Genomic DNA, 18118 nt, shown 5'->3' with positions numbered 1-18118 from the left:
CACAAAAAGTATTCTTGAACATTTATTATGTGTCAGTCTCTGTGAGAGATCCTATGGAGATAATACCAAGCAAGACGCTGTACAATCTAATGGAGGTGACACTCTATTAAATAAGAAACGATAATAATGTGATGGAGCAGGAACCGCAGCCGAGTCAAGGTACACTTCTGAGAGTAATGGCGTTCAGTATGAGGGGGGTGAATGGGAGTCAGACAAGTGAAGTCCCTGGGAGACGGGGTGGGAAAGAATAGTGCAGAGGAAATCGCCCCTTCGAAGGCAGAGAGGCAACACAGAACTCGTCTCATCTGAGTAACAGAATTTCATTATGACTGGAATCAGGGTGTAAGCGTGGGGGCCTAAAGGTAGGTGGCAAGGGCTGGAGGCTGCCTACAATGAAAGTCTAGTAACAAAGTTTAGGAGTTTACACTTTATTTTGAGGGCAAAGGGGACCCCTTAAATGGCTTGAGGTAGGGCATTTTAGAAAGATTACTCTGGTAGCATCACAGAGAATGTATTAGAAAGGAACAAAACTAAGGGCTGCTAGATGAGTTAGAAAGCTAATTAATACTGGTGGTGGGAGTAGCAGTAGTAATAGTAATAATAATAAACAATAAAAATCTTCACTGGCATTTAATTTAGGCTTATTATAAGCCAGACACCATGCCAAGGGCTTTGCATTTAACACATTTAATCCTTAAAACAGACCTATGCGGTAGGTACTGCCCCCTTTCACAGATGAGAAAACTGAGACACAGTCATATGTTCAAGGTCATATAACAATGTGTGATAAAACCAGAACTAAAATCCAAGCAATCCAATTTTAACACAGTCTCTATTATTCTGTGTAAAGGTGATATTGGCAGAAACTAGATTGGGACAATAGAATTGAGAAAATCAAATAGAATTGAGAATTCTGGGGGTAGAACCAATAGGATTAAACAAAGCAGTAAGAAATAGAGGGGAAACTTATTTAAATATTCTTTAAATACTGTGTTTGTACTAAAACTCTCCAGATCAAATGGCTCCCTATTGCTCAAAATATCCAATGCAAACTTACGCTGGCATTTAAATCCTCTGCTAAATAAAGCTCTCCCTCATCATTCATTAACTAAATCAACAAATATTTAATGACCCTCTCTATACTGAGTTCCATGCAAAGTCATGGGAGTTACAAAACATACACAGTTCTTGCCTCATAGATCTCAGAGATCACGTGCATAAGGTCAAGCTGTGTGTTTACTACATTAGTATTAAATTTTCAAGGGCGAGGACTGGAGCGTCTATTTTCTGAATCCAACACACATGCTCCAGTTCTTTCTTTAGGTTTAATTTTAATAATTTTTAAATTTTTAAATAAATTTTTATTTATTTTAAAAATATGCTGATTTTAAACAAGTATTTAAATCACATAATCAATTTCAGCAACTTAAAATAGTTTATTTTATTTATTTTTTTAAAAGATTTTATTTATTTATTTTATTTTAGGGAGAGGAAGAGAGCGGGAGTGAGGAGAGGAGAAAAGAGAGAGGGACAAGCAGACTTCGTGCCGAGCACAGAGCCCAATGCAGGGCTCAATCTCATGACTCTGAGATCATGACCTGAGCTGAAATCCAGAGTGGGAAGCTTAACCGATTGAGCCACCCAAGCACCCCTAAAATACTTTATTTTAAAATATATATTCAGGGATGCCTGGGTGGCTCAGTCAGTTAAGCGTCTGCCTTCAGCTCAGGTCATGATTCCAGGGTGCTGGGACTGAGCCCTACATGGAGCTCCCCGCTTAGCGCGGAGCCTGGGTCTCCTTCTCCCTCTGCCATTCCCCCTACTTGTGCTCTCTGGTTCTCTCTGTCAAATAGATAAATAAAATCTTTAACTATATATATATTAAAGACTGTTGATGTTGTATATCCAAAAATGAAGAAAGAAAACCTTGTATATAACATATTTATCTTTGTTAATGGCCCAATAATGCAGTACAATTCAAGATTTAAAATCTCTTCTATATTATGTCTCACCATTTTCATTATCTATCAACTCTTAATTGGACTGAATTCAAATTAACTCTTGGGGATGGTTGCCTAATCAGCTAGAGAAGTGGACAAGATGCTGACAATCACCAAGGGATAAATTTTGCAACCAGATTGGCCTACTGACCAAAAAACACTAATTCAATCATAACCTTTAAAATATAATCAATGAGAAGAGTAATTTGTTTAATTTTTAGAGATTTAAAATAATGATGACCCTGGTCACATTTATTGGTTAAAATGTTATAGTCTCTTAAGGAACTAGAGAATTTGAACACGTATTAACATTCTGTACTTGGAAATAATAAAGTTCTTTTTACTAAACAATAAAAACTCTAAAAGCTGGAATACTCGTGTTTCTAAGGGACAGTGAGGAGAAGAGACTTCAAAGTCAGGAGAAGAGACTTAATTTCAAATTTGACAAAGACTCACTGAAGGAAAACAGTATATTCTGACTGTCCTGTTTGCCCTTTACATCCCTTGGCGAAGATGAAGAGTACCCTTTGCGACACTATTTTGTCCTGCAGTGTTCGCATAAGTACTGGTTACCTTCACAGTCAGGGCTTCCTGGCATCAGTTGGAAGTTCAGCAGTTTGTCAATAACTAACTCTTCATTAAAACACATTTTCCCAAAAAGAATAAATCTCCCGTAAAAAAAAAAAAAAGCTAGCATTTTTCTTGCTGGCAAAGTTTAGTGAAACTTAATATAGGTATAGAACTAGAAAGAAGAGATGTGCATACAGTAGTTCTCAATATTCCATTCTATTCTTTGCCTATTCTTTCTTGTTCTAAATGTTAAAAATTAGAGCTTAAGTAATTTTTTCTCACCAAATTTTTAAATATAGCTTCAGATAGAAATCGGCCGGACTATAAATAAAAGAAGTTTTGGCTAAGCATTTTAATTTGTAGCCTAGCGCCTGTGTTAACAAACGTTAGGTTTTCTTGATAACCGATCAGTACTAACTTAGCTAAACACAAATGAAACCCCAATATAATGTCCTTCCTCATTCTATGACTCAAGTTATTTTACTGGAAGAACCTAATTGTTGATTTTCATGTTTGAAAATTTTTTAAGTATATAAATACGCTATCCAAGTTGCAAACCTTAGGGTTTTGTTTATCAGACATTCAATTACATGAAGCAATTGATGTGATTATCTTCCAAGTTTTGATTCATTGTAATTTTGACTTGTAATCAAGAATCTTTGAGTTTATTTAACTTTGGGAGATCGTTGTGAAGATGTGAAAATCCCCAGTGTTGCTTCATACTGAGGTCAATTAATACTCTTGTATTCAGAAGATTCTCCAGTCCACAATCGTACTTCTTAGAGGAATATGCAAGCTATTTAGGATGATAATTTATTTTCTGACAAATAATTATTGACCAATTCCTTTAGTATCATGAATTACTTTTGTTTACTAACTGTTTAAAAATACCCATCTCCCCTCCTATGGGTTTCTCACAGCCTATGGGTTTTGCTATACAGCAATTCTCTTTCCTTATCCTTTGGCTCTGTGTCTAGATCTCCACTGAGACAAATGTTTACAACTTGTGCAGTGTTTGGCTCAGTTCCTCTCTCCCTCTTCACATAATTGCAGGCAGGGTGCTCCTAATCAGACCTCATGATTTATTTAGTAAGAGCCAATTAGCCAACTTTTATTTGGTGACAATGTGAGCATACTGTGTAATAAGGGAGAGATCCTTTTTCTCTGGTCACAAAACATGGTTAAAGCCAATGACTTAGAGCTAAACTGAAAACACATTAAACATATATAAACATGTTGGGTCCAAACTACAAAATGATACGGTTCTATCATGACTTGACTTTTCTACCATCTTTGTTGAAGACTTATGACTTACTGACTCAGGGCCAACAATAGCATGTGTATATAATAGAAATTCAACTGTCAACTATTTAACAAACCCATTGGCTTACATTTTTCCTGAATAAAACAAGGTGTCAAATTTCCCTAATGATGGCAGTGTGGACCTGGACAGGGAGGCCCCCGAATCTGATGAAAATTGGAAGCTAGACAAAGAAGAGACTAGGTAGAAGGATGTATGGAACCACAGCATTCAGAAAACAGATCCAAGACAGGAAACTTCTTGTGAGCATGTCTGAGTCTAGAATATGAAGTTATTCGTGGTTGGCACATGAGATAAAGTCTAGATGAGCAGACACTGGTGTCAGAGAGACAAAACAGCAGTTTGCAGGAGCGAGTACAGAGCTGTGGAAGTCTGGCTAGGTGCAGGGCTAAGAACCAGACAATGACAAAAGCTGGGCCAAGGAAGGGACCCAGGCCTGGGGATTCGAGGGTCAATACAAACACAGTGGGACGCACAGAAAGAATGCTGGAAAGCTGCATATGAGAAATACTGAATATACCCCCCATATATCCCCTAGTCCCCCAAAACCAGGTCACGCTGAGACAGAACAAGCAGGCAAGGCCTGAACAGACACATGAGGGCTCAGGAGGAATGACTCCTGGATTTAGAGGATGAGGACATAAAGACCCAGGCAGGCCACATACGGCGATAACCTTGAATACCATGTCTGAGAAATGGAGCCTTTATTTTTATAGATCCTACCTTCCTTTAAAAGTATAACTCCTTTAAAAAAGATATCAATCTTGTCAGATTTTCCTGCTTCAAGCAGAAAGGTATTGGTAGCCTTTTCTATTTTTTCCCCACCTAGTTAGAAGGCCAGCAAAACCAGTTCACGGTGAAGCTGTGAAGTCTAGAAAGTTTGTCTTCTTGCTCTCCCATTTATGCAGTGATTTATCCCCTCTAGTAGTTACTTAAAATTCCCTTGTTCCAGGGTGCCTGGGTAGTGCAGTCGTTAAAGCGTCTGCCTTCGGCTCAGGGCGTGATCCTGGCATACTGGGACTGAGCCCCACATCGGGCTCCTCCGCTGTGAGCCTGCTTCTTCCTCTCCCACTCCCCCTGCTGTGTTCCCTCTCTCGCTGTCACATAAATAAATAAAATCTTAAAAAAAAAAAAAAAATTCCCTTGTTCCTGCATTTACTCCTAAAATGGGATGAGATGTAAAAGCCTGCTATTTTTATTTTTGGGTGCACAGTGGATTGCAATGTGACCTTTAGCCTTAACATTATCTCCAAAGCAGCTTCATTTTAAATAGGCCATTTGTTCCTAATTCCTCAAAGATATGAGTTTTACTCTTAAGAAGGGGAAGTGGGAAGAGCAGGGTTGAATCCATAGAGGTTGAAGGTGGGTGGAGGTGGGGGAGCTGTCAGCGGCAGTAAAAGGTACATTAACTAATTCCAGGAGCCTTGCCCTCCATGCGGATCTGACCGTTGTCTTTTAAAGAAGCTTGGAAATCATGTAAGAGAGGGTTAGAAGATATGCTTTCTCAAAGCCAGCCCACGAGTGACCAGGGCGACTATATAAGGTGCTAGATGTCTATTTCCTGAAAACTGAGGCATGGGGAGGGCCATGGAAGTTGCGTTTGGTTTCTTTGTTTTTTTTTAAACCAAAGTACTAAAGAACTCCAAAAAATATGATAATGCTGAAATTATCTTATCTGTATTCAGGAAGCATGAATGTCACCCCAAGAATCTAGTCCAGAGGACATTGCTGCTCCGTTGTAAGTGGTGTATTCTTTTTATAAGTAAGTGGTCAGTTCCTGCAACATTAGACAATTATAGTTAAAGTGAGTAATCTAATTTATTGGTCATGGCAGAGATTCAGCACTTTGAAAATTATAGTCATTTTTAACTTTCTCATTGTTTATTGTTATGCATCTGACAATGGGATTTAATTTTTACATATTTAGGCCTTTTTCTTATGTATCGGTACCCTAAACGTAGTCATTTCCGATGCTATTTGGAATTCCGAATCGCAATTCTTTTCTGTGCACAATGGAAATAAACAATCCATTTTAGGTCTTTCCTTGTTCCCTTCCTAAATAAAGTCTTTCCACTTACAGAGGCCCATGCTCTCCTTGTGAGATCAGGTTTAATTTCTACTAGTTTACTTTCTCATTTTAAGCCATGCCTGAAAGTGGTACAAAGGAAGTGTTCAGTGTCTGACAGCTGTGTTACTCTAGAAAGTGAAGAAGATTTAATTTGTTGCTTTACATTTACTTTTACACACACACACACACGCGCGCGCACACACACACACGTTCCTTATTAGGTAGTTCGAGGCTATGACATTCTTAAACTAAAAAGTAATTTCAAAATAAACATCAATTTATTTTTCAGAGTATTTGAAAACAAGCTGCCACCATGAAACTTCCAAATGTTCCCTCTTTGAGTCCATATCCTCATGAAAGTATTTCCCAAACCACTGAATCCCCATCTCCACAAGGACAACATGGTGTTTCTGATACAAGCTCTAGGGCCGTAAAAGAGAAACTCAGTTCTGAACTATCTTTAGGGGACCAGTCAAGTACAGGTGTCAATTACTTCTGTCCATCAAAACAGCTGACTGATTTTATATTGTTAGAAATCTTTATCACTTACATAAAGAAGTTTCAGATCTCCTTTTTTCTTGTTGTTGTCTTTGCTGTTTTTATTCCCAAATTAATTGTCGAGTACACATTAGAACTTTTGTGAAATACAGGACATTGTATTTCTTAACTGGCTTTAGGCTAACTTTTAAATAGAATCTAGGAAGTGTAAATCTTTGCAATTTTAATGTTTTGTATGAAAATTGACCTCTCAGTTCACCTTTAAAAATTCATTAGTGTTGGCTTTTTATTCTATCTTCAGTGGCTCTTATTTTAATAAAGAATTATATGAAATCAACAAGCAGCATATTCTTTTTTTTTTTAGTATAGGGATTTCCTCTTTAACACATTTTTATTAACTTACATTGATTCTGTCACAAAGACTTTTATTGAACAAAACTGCAAGCACTCACAGATCCAATTTCTTTCTGAGTGTGACATGCATATCCATACCATTTGACCCGCTTTCTTATTCTCAAGCATTATTTTTTGTTCAGCTTTACTTCAATTATTGTATTTTACCACTTGCTAACTTAGGTTGTCATAGTGAAGGAACAGTTTAAATGCCACGTTTAAACTGACAAAGTTGGCAACCCCAGAAAGAAATGATAGTGCTAAGAGCAAACACGTGTCTGCTCTGGGTGAGCTTTTCTCTTCAGAGATAAAAAAAAGAAAAAAAAAAAAGATAGCGACCCCAAGTTGCCAGAGTTTGACACAGTGGGCCAAGATCTGTCAGGAGAGAACGAAATAAATTTATAGGAGTCAGAAAGTGAACTTTGGACATATGACACACACTTCTGTTTTGACATGAATTGTTCGCTTGAAAGGCATGCTCGGAGCCCCTTCAGATTGGATCTGGAACTCCTTTTAGGTAGGAAACTCTTCCAACTGATCGGACCATGAGCAATTAGGTTAACACACCGAATCATTCATCTTTGGTGAACGGCTTACGTTCAGCTAGTTTGTCACATGTATTATGTTTGTGATTTACTGAGCATTTTTAAAAGACCTTTGTAGCTTTTAAGAGGCAGCAAGTCATCTCTCAAAAGAGTTACACTTCGCGTGCACTGTCGGAAGCTCCAGCCCAGCCCGCAGCTGTATTGCTTTTCCCACCAGCAAAAACGAATGGCTCCTCTCTCCCCAAAGCCTCCTTTCCCAGGCTTCTCAACGTCTACAGTCCTTCCCGCCCACAGAACATATACGGGAGATGCGTATTTCTGAGACATGGGGAAGCATTTCTTCAGGCTGTTAAATATTGTAAATATGGTTCCTACTCCTTGGTATCATGTATCCTGAAACAGAATAGCAAATACATAATTTCAGAGATACAAAAAGGAACCACTATGGGGCACCTGGGTGACAGAGTTGGTTGGGCATGTGAGTCTTGATCTGGGCTAGAGTCGTGATCCTGGGGATCCAGCCCTGTGCCGGGCTCTACGATCAGCACGGATGGAGTCTGCTTGTGAACCTCTCTCCCTCTGCCCACCTCCCCACCCCATGCTCTGTCTCTGTCTCTCTCAATCTCTTAAATAAATAAATAAATAAATAAATAAATAAATAAATAAATAGAGTTGCTATCAAAGGCGTACACGATAATAAGTAATGTTCATGTAGCATTCCATGTGATTTTATATTTGAGTTATTTTTGCCTACATTTTTTTTCTTCAGTGAAAGCCAGTCAAAGAATCACCAAAGTTAACTTTTGAAAATCTCACAGGAATGCCCTTATTCACTTTCCTCATTCCGAAGATGTTCTATCTCTGAAACCCCGTCTAGCACAAAGGGCTTTTTGGAGTTTGCCATGAGTGACCTCTCAGTTCACCTTTAAAAATGATTCCCATTTCAGTTAATTAAGTCTTCCGGTGGCTCACTCTGTCTACTTGAAACACAGATGTTTCATCTTCATTTTCCCTCCCTGTCACAAAAATTTTTCACCTTTGAATGTATTCGTTTTCTTTTCATTCACGTTCATACTCTTGGAAAAGACACAAAGAAAAACGAGAGTGGTATAAATCAGGAACACATCAAGGTAGACAGAAAAGATATGAATGCACCAAAAAGTTAAAGATAAAATAATAATAAAGGAATGCCAATAAATGGTGCAGACAAAAACCACCTTGAGGAGGGAGACAAGGAGGCAATTCATCTAACAAATAAACGAATGACTCGGGATCTTGGAGAGTCAGCCGGTGGGATGAGCAAACTAAGAAGTGTGAGCACACAGGAAGAGGAAAGATGCGAGGGCGAGATCGTCTAAGGCAGGTAGAGGCAAAGCTTACGCAGATGCATTTTAATTCTATTGCACTACTGTAGCAGCCACTGGAGATCTAAAATTAAAGATGTGACTGACGCCATCATGGAAATGATGCTCTAGTGGACAGGTCTGCTGCGTGACATGTCCTTAAATCAGATTTCCAAAAGAAAGTTTTATCTGGGCCCCTCGTTCATCTATCGAACAAATATTTCCTAAATGTCTACTTCGCGTCTGATATTCACAGAAGCACTAAGGTGAAGAAAAAGACCGTGTGCTCTTCTTCGGGGACTTATATTCTGATGGGGTTGGGGAAGACAGTTAACCTGTCATTGAATAGTTTGTCATGTTGGACAAATTCTGCAGTGAAACTAAAGCAGGATAAAGGTGCGAGGAGGGTGGGGAAGCTATCTTGCATGGGAAAGTTTAAAAAAAAAAAAAAAAAAAAAAAAGGCTCACTGATGAGATGCTCCAGCCAGTCCCCGAACAAAGTGAAGGAAAAGCCATGTGGCTCGCTGAGGGAAGGGCATCCTTGTCAGAAGGAAGAACAGCAAAATCTAAGTTAGGAATGCGTTTTTTTCAGGAACAGCAAGGAGGCAGCCTATTTACAGAAGAGCAAAGTAGTGGGGATGGCTCCGAGAGAAGGGGTGGGAGGGGGATCAAGCCACCAAATCCTATTAGGTAGCACAGCATGGGGCAGCCAGATGGCCTAGGGTGAAATCCTGCCGCTGCTGTTTACCAGCTGGGTGGGCATCTTGGACCAGTTCCTTAAATGCTCTGAACCTCTGTTCCCTTACCTATATGAAGTGGGAGTAACTAAGAACTTTCTCATGGTTACTATGAAAATTAAATAATACGTTTTGCTCCACAACACTTAGAATTGCTCCTACTGAGAGTAAATACTGAATAAAAATATTTGTTATTATTGCTTTAACTAATTGGTCACGAATTTCTGTCATTGTCCCCGTTTATATGCCCCTGTCATCTCCCAGGCTGGGTTATGTAAAACAGCTTTCTCCCCAGTTCAGTTCATTTTCCACCAAGTCATCAGATCTCTTTTGCTTAAACACTGCTATCATCATCATGTCATTGGTGGTTTCTTATAAATTTGGTGCAAACATACAGTTTCAAAAGCATCGCTCCTGACTTTGCAGCTGGGACCATCTGTTCCAGTCTGACTGGTCTGTCTGTTCACTCACCCTCCAATGGGTCTCTGAGTTTGGGTAAGACTTCAGAGCCCAGGTTTTGATCAGCCCATTCGAAACTGCCCTTTCCTACACCTACTTAGACCTACCAACATTTCTAGGCCTGTTCTTTTCTCAAGAGAACCATGCAAAAACTACTCATTTCCTCCTCTACTTTTAAAACAACATCCTACTGTTGGATAGTCTGTCGTTTTCATGTTATTTTAATTAATGCTATTACAGTAAGTGTGGATTTGATCATGGGTGGGTTTTTCTTTTCTAAAGAAAGCTTTCAGTCCGAAAAGAAAATTTCTTACAGGGGCAGAGGGGAAAATAAGATCAGCAGTCCTGGTCAATAAAAATATTTAGTCCTATCATATTTTATAGATACCCCCCAAATTTCTACGCTCATTCATTCTTACTATGCGCAATGTGAAAACAAATAATAAACTGTCAAATAGGATTTAGTGAGTTCTTACAGCATGTCCCAGGAAGGGGTCATGTTGTAATATGGAACATACTGTCTTTAATAAAAAGAAAAAACAAATATGTAACGTTGACTCCACAGCTTTTTTTTTAATAGTTTTGTCATTTTGATATTATTCTAATGTAGTTACAGTAATAGTTTTTATTTTGGCATCTCTGCAATCTTTAAAGGAAAACTTTTTACAAAGAAATCTGGAAAATTAAAACAAAATTAAAACAAATGTCAAATTTTTGCCTCACCAAATTCAGTTTGCAGAGTTTAACATCTTGTGCTATTTATGGTGTGTTTCTCTCTCTCTCTCCCTCTCTCTCTCTCTCTCTCTCACACACACACACACACACAACTTTCAAAATAACCTTATTTCTAATATTCTAATTTGAAAACTGTTCTTTAAGCATGTGAGAGAGAGAGAGAGAGAGAGAGAGAGAGAGAGTGTGTGTGTGTGTGTGTGTGTGTGTGTGTGAATGTTTGTGTTAACTTCACATTAACTTGCTTATAAGCTCTCAGGGCAGCACCTGATTGGCCAGGCTTACATGGGAACACCGGCCAAGGAGGGATAGTCTGGTAAAAACCAAAGCAAAACAGCTCTTGTGGACACATGCAGTTGGAGGGAGGGAAGAGAAATTTCCGAAGAAAGATGATGATATTTGGGAAGAAAATAAAGGTGCTAGGCAGACAGTGTATGACAATGTAAGTGCATTTCTGTCAAACCCCATTGCTTTTACTTATCTACCAGAACAAGAAGAAAAGACATAAAAATGTGGCATGAAGATTCTTAATAACATGACCTGTCCTACAATAAAAGCTGGCTACAATCTTAATTTTTTTCCAACTAGTTTATGGGGAGATTTTATCCTTAGTAAAATATAAGATAGAAAGAAAATAGGATTAACCCCAAAATAAGCTTTTCTGAAAAAAAGTATTTTCTTAAATATTTGCTTATTTAACTGTAAAAAATAACTCATGGACACAGAAAAACTTTCTGACAATATAAAAGAATAATAAATACAATAAAAACTATTTTATTTCCCCATTCCGGGTTTCAGTTTCTCTTTCAGGAAGAAACAGCTTAACAGTTTCTTATGCACCCTTCTAGAAGTGTTTCATGGATATATTGCATAGAAAATCACATAAATGACTTTGTGTGAACGTGAACACATATGTCTGTCTGTTTGTATGTATGTATGTAGGTGTGTGTATGGATGCATACTCCTATTTTTACTCAAGTGGTAGCAGAGCACCCATAATCCTATATAATTTTACTACTACATAGATCATTATTAATTTTACCAGCCCTACATTGGCTAGATACCTATGTCACTTTTTCTATTACAACAGTATTGCAATGAATATTCACGTCCTTGCAAATACATTTGTATGATAAATTCCTAGAAGTAGAACTGCTGACTCAAAACTATTTTTCGTAGCTCTATTATCAAATTATCCCATCTGAAGTTCGTCACCACTTATATTCCTACTAGCCAAGTGTAAGAATGCTAATTTCCATACAAACCCCTTGACCGTACTATCAATTTTTCTTTATCTTTGGCAACCAGTGGAGTACATTTTATAACTTTATGGCTCTATTTATTCACCTTCACAATCACCATGGTCAAGGGCTATCCTCTCAGGAGAGCAGTACTTACCTCAGCAGCATAGAGACCTTCCCCCCTCAGGCATTCTAACTTGCCTCCCATCTGTAAAGTGAAACATTTGCCGTACTCTCCTAAGTGTCATCCTCGGTTACAAGGAACAGTGAAAACGAACACGGCTTAAACCTTGGACGATGGCATGTATCAATAGATTATGTTAATACCACTTAACCCCCTAATCATACCAGGAAATTGTTCTTTAAGTGAACCTTCTGCTCTTTAGAATTAATTAGTCCTCCTGGCTGGGGCACAAAACTCAGAGTGGCAAGACTGTAATATGATCATATTAAAAAACCTGACAGTGAGCCTCGTCCATTAGACATTACTTAGGAATAAAATTTGATTTCAAATGGCAAACTGTGCTATTACATACCTCGTAATTTCAAAGAGAATCTGTCATCATACAAAGACAAATTTATTTCCACAAAAACAAAACAAAACAAAAAAACCCAAAACATCTGGTACTTTTTTATACAAGCCTCAGGCCAGCTCTGCGCAATGAATGAAAAATGTGCTATAGAGTGTTATTTCATGTTGCTTTTCATTTAATCAGCCAGTGTGGCATGTTTGCATTAAATTAAGCATCTCAAAAAATCTGCTTTCTTCAAGGCGAGGGTGAAGTTTAAGGGTTTTTTAAAAAATATATATCTATTTCTCCATTTAATCAAGAGTGATGAAATCCATTTAGGTTATGTGAGTCCTCAGGGGAATGGATTATTTGTTAGGATAATTTATGTTGGGGTGGCGGATTTAACCCTTGACTTGGATTTTCCTTCTGTGATGTTTTGTGCGAAGTGACTCAATCTATTTTCCAGGACAACCTTTCTACCTTGACAGCTATCAATATGGACCCAGATAAGGCTCTAACAGTTTTTGTCATCTAATGCATACTTTTAAAAAATCAAATAACATATGGAGACCATTTAGAGAAATATGTTAATTTAGAAGAGTATCTTTTACAGCTCAAGGCACAGGCCAAGAGCCAGCATTTTCTCCCCCTCTACCCACCAAAGTTCTGCAAGTCCCCAGCAGGGTGGAAAAGCTTTAAGCATGTATCCTACATTTCTAGCTCACTCGTCACTGGTGGATGGACGTATAGCATACCGCTGACATCTGAAATAGGAGACATCGCTTATCAACAGTGAAATGTGTCCTCTTTCTAAAATTGCAAATTGAGGACGTGCAGCCACTTTATTAGCCATTTAAGGTCAGTGAGCCTCAGGGACGAGACACTTCAAGAGAATGAAGGAGACAAAAGGATGGTAGTCAGTGCTTGGCCGTGTAGTGTCAATTTCAAAGTGCAAAGTTCACACCGGTACGTTAAGCTTCATTCGGGCAATACCGTGAAAGCATCCTGATAGTATAATACAATCCTGTGCATGCTATCATTTCACATAATTTCTTTTCTGGGTGACGTGCCTCAACAGAAAGTCACCTAGGCACTGAGTAAACACATCAACTGAATTTAGAAATTATTAGAAATAACAACAGTGAACTTCACTGGAAAGTAGAACGGGCGCTTCTAGTTTCCGGGAAAAGAGCAATCATGATTTCTTGGTATGGAGGTGTGAGATTAGACCCTAGCTGTTCAAATAAATTTCCTTTAGAAGACTCTGAATGCTCCCAATCACCCCATCTCTAGTCCTGTGAAGATTTTCTGCATCCTGTCCTTTTCCCTTTGGAATGTATGTTTGCTGTTCAGGGGCTTATATGTTACCACGTGTACATGCTGCTTTCACAGTCATCTAAAGCTTTTCCTACTTGTTTGACAGTCCCATGGCTCCTTGTGTTCCTGCTACTGAGCTGTGGGAACCCACGAGTCATCAATCTGTCTGATTTGCCCCTTCTCACCAGGAGGCCATAGCCGCAGCTCCAAGGTGATCAGAGATACTCTCTGCTTGAGTCTGACGTGGGCCAGACTGGAGTAGCTTCCTTTTTCAATTGTCCTTATGAGTAAGGCAGTGGTTGGGAAACCTTCTCTGTTGCTTTCCCCATTGTTACAGGATAGAAAGAGAACCTTAAGACAACCAACTTGCCACGCCCAAGAGTGGGCCACTTCCCTCGCAAGTCCTGGCTTCCTCTCTGATCTGGAGCTGAGAGTACCCTCCTCTTCAAACTTCCGGGACCTAACCGATGTGCTCTTCCCTCCTCTGCTTCCATCACCGGAGTACAAACACGGTTCCTGCTCCAAATGCGGGTAACAACATCAACCCCTTCAGCGTTTCAGGGAGACCTCAAATCTCCTATTTCTTTTCTATGATTCTTCCAGGTATAAATGCAATTCTTCTTCCTTTTTTTTTTTCCATTCTGACCTTATGAAGTTACCCTAGGGTGTGCCTGCCTGCATTTCCACTTACTTTATTTTCCTGCTTTGATTTCTCCAATTTTATAGCACAGAACGTGTTTGGGAAACTTTATACGAAGGACCCTAAGACCTCATTTTTCCAATGCTTAGGGCACGAGCAGATGCCTGTTTTGCATTTTTTTTTTTTTAAGATTTTATTTATTTGTTTGAGAGAGAGAGAGAGACACAGCCAGCAAGAGAGGGAACACAAGCAGGGGGAGTGGGAGAGGAAGAAGCAGGCTCCCAGCAGAGCAGGGAGCCCGATGCGGGGCCCTGTTTTGCATTCTAAGTTTACATTACAGTTTAGTTCGTCAGAGCATAAGCCCCAAAATAACTTGAGTCGAAAAAGCAACCCAAGTATCTCGAACTCAATTGCAAAATAGAATTCACCCCCAGCTAAGAGCCAACCAACTTAATAAGAAATCATGGAGCCACTTGGTATTATACCTTGATAACAATTCAGAACTAAATTTATAGATATACATGCAACTTCTGGCTCAAATTATAAGGTATTAGTATTCTATACAGTCTTTTTCCCCACTTTTAACTGTACAAAACTTTAGTTTCTTTGAAGGGATTAGAAAAAATTTTTGTGCTTAAAAACGACAGTATCCCTTATAATAATATCTAGGGTTGGACCAAGATGTAAGGGAAAGCTGACAGCTTCCTTCCTATATGCTATGAGCTAACAAGTCTGAAAGACCCGCCTAACCAAAGAGAAACAAAACAAAACAAAACCTTTTCCTGGGACTTCCACACAGGGCTTGAAACAGTTCTCTGTCTAAAGCACCGGCCAAAGCCCAAGCCAAACCCTGGTGTTCATCGCAGTTCAGTTCTAGGTAACCAACATTTGTAAAGCAATTATTACTTGCCGAGCACTGCACTAAGGAGAAAGGAGCCTCAGGAGCAAATAGACCAGCTGGAGAAAAACATCAGAACAATTAATAGTATTTTTAATTTCTTACAACGTACAAAGAGCAATATTGGGATCGTCACAGTGTTACGGGGCCTCTCAAGGTTGGTGGGGAGGGGAACAAAGGTCTCATGACAGAGATGATGCTTCAGCGGACTATGAAGAGTCGGCAGAATTTCTGCTGGGAAAGGAAGAAGGAAGAGCATTTAACGAAGAAAGTACAGCCATAACCAAACAGAGAGGCATGGAAGATAGGACGTGTTCTGGTTAAAGAAGAAGAAAAGAAGGAGGAGAAGACGAAGAAAAGAAGAAGAAGAAGAAGAGGAGGAGGAGGAGGAGGAGGAAGAAAAGAGGAAAAGGAAAAGAAAAAAAATTTAAGTATCCATGTCCATGAAAAAATCTGAAAAAATTGGACCTTTGGATGCATGGAGAAGTGAAGCTAAAAATACAGCTGGAAAAGTAAGCTGTGACGAGCACACAAAGGGCCTTAGACTCCATGCCAAGGACTTTGGGCTTTTTCCCAGGGGTAATAAGGAAAGCCTGAGAGGTATGGAGCAATGAAGTGACATCATAAGGCCTGTATTTCAGAAAGTTATTCAAAGCATAGAACACAAAGAAGCAGAAAAAAGACTAGAGCTTAGAGGCAGGAGGATATTTAACAGCTAACCCTGCTTTATAGGGAGGGGCACTGTAAGCTTTTGGAGGGCACAATAAGCAATTAGAGTTGAGAATATGGGACACAGATTAAAGTTTTGAAGAAGGAAAAGTCAGCTTAAAAAGACCTCAGGTGGAGGGTGGAGCCTCAGAGGTGCCCTGGTAAACTGGAAGCATCCAGCCAGTTGACTAGAAGACACCTTGCACAGAGCAAAGGTCATGTGGAGGTCAGTAGAGTTGAAATTCATCTTCATGATGAGACTAACTATGTCAACTGGATAAACTGTGAACATTAACTCTGTGTAGTGATCAGAGAACTATTATGGCAGCCCGAACGTGAGAAGCCAAGATCAAGCAGCAAAGGAAACCACAGTGAAGCGAGCTTGGAATCTCACGCTGTTTCCCTCAAGGCATTTGCTGATTCTTAAATTATAATATCTCCACATGCAACAGACAAGTAAGGGCTTACAGAGGGGACCCCTCAGAAAAGCTGGGGGAAGAAGCTAAGAAAGGACCAGTGAAATAGTCTGCTTTTGAGGTCATGTAGTCTTCTGAATAGAAAAATCAGAAATAGAATAATCAGAAATAATCATTTCCTCTTCAAAACAATAGAATAAATGTTCCTTTATAAAGTAAAACAACTTTCAAGCAAAACCAAATCATTAGGCCCTGAACAAATTGCGTACATGAATTAGGACTGTCAGAAGAATTCTGAGCTACTCTGTAATCCCCCATGGAGCTCTCCCCCTTTTAGGATTCCTCACTGTTAATAATGTGAAATACCTGGAAAGGAGCACCCTTCGAAGTTGAAGCCAGTATCACTGATCTCTCAGAAATGTCTGCTCCACCGACAGCTTTTCAACTCCACGGAAACCCCCGGTAAAGCAAACATTTTGCCTGGCTGAAAGATTTTTTTCAAGTACTGATAATTGATCTCTTCACATTTACAGGGGTACTTTTTATAGCAGATCCGTTATCTTCTGTGCGTGTTAATGCGGGTTCAGATGTAGTTCAGGCAAATCGAGTTAGGTAAACAAGTTACAAAATAATTTAATTTCCTCCTGTCATCTCCATGATGAAACTTAGCAAAACGAAACTAGCCCAAGGTTGAAAAGAATCAACCAATCAAATTGAGTTAGAAAAGTCTTTCTACATATATTCAAAATCAGCTATGGAATAAGTTCTGAAACCTAATGTATGATAAAAGCGTGCATAGTGAATTAAAGCCTATATATATTTGGTTATTTATATTTGTCTTGCCACTACAAGGATTTAAGTTTCAACAACCAAACAGGGCAATGTAACACAGTATAGAAATAGGTGTAAAAGAAAACAAGAATCAAGAGTAGGGGTGTAAAATAGAGCCAGAAATAAGATAACAGAATGATTCAATACACAGCCCTCTACATTAATAAAATAAATAAGCCACACATTTACTCTTAGCTTTTGTGTAGGCCATTAGAAAAGGAAAAACTGATCCATTGCAGAATTCAGTGTTCCCAGTGGAGAATCAAGTTGTTAAGGATAAAACACAATATATTCTGATACAAAGACTAGAAAGGCATGTTTTCCTCGCTGTCTTCATCAGGGGGACACCATGTGATATAATAAGTAACAGTTATCATCTGTGTAATATAGAAAATGGAGAACTTTGCAGCCCTCATCACAGGCTAATACGTCAAATACCCAACTAGGTTTTACTTTTTTGGGGTGAACTGACCAGTTATTCTGACATGATGCAAAATGGGAGTGTGTAGTGGAAAAACACTGCTAATGGGATGAGGCTCAGCCACTGATTCTGTTACCTTGGAAAGTCGCTTAAACGTTCTGTGTTACAGTTTCCCAGGCTGTAAAATCACAGGACTGATTTCTAAGGTTCTTTCCAGCTCATGATTTCTATGTTTCTAAGAAAGAAACCATGTGACTTACTGCAAACTAGGGAGTCGGTAAGAAGAGTTTAGCCTTTCACTCTCTCTGTCTGCAAAGTCATTGTGAAACAAATTGAGAAAAACTGTTCTCTCGAGAATAAAACAGAAACTGTCCCCACGTCTTGCTTGGTAAAACATGATGATATTTGAGACCCTTCTTTACAAAAATTATAAATAATTTATAAGTAGGTGTAGCCACATCATTAGTA

At 39.0% G+C, this 18118-nt stretch overlaps 1 long non-coding RNA gene across 1 annotated transcript in view; it reads right to left on the bottom strand.

The window, feature by feature from the left end:
• LOC123001448 (uncharacterized) overlaps positions 1-17157 on the bottom strand; it is a 118275-nt gene extending 101118 nt beyond the window's left edge. Inside the window, exon 1 of the long non-coding RNA XR_006410357.3 lies at positions 16765-17157. This is a non-coding gene — a long non-coding RNA (uncharacterized LOC123001448). The remainder of the gene's footprint in view (positions 1-16764) is intronic.
• Positions 17158-18118: the final 961 nt, after the last annotated feature.

The sequence above is a fragment of the Ursus arctos genome, unplaced genomic scaffold (assembly GCF_023065955.2).
Source record: "Ursus arctos isolate Adak ecotype North America unplaced genomic scaffold, UrsArc2.0 scaffold_3, whole genome shotgun sequence".
NCBI lineage: Eukaryota > Metazoa > Chordata > Mammalia > Carnivora > Ursidae > Ursus > Ursus arctos.
The sequence above is the reverse complement of the archived record's forward strand: the minus strand, read 5'-3'. Positions and strand labels throughout refer to the sequence as shown.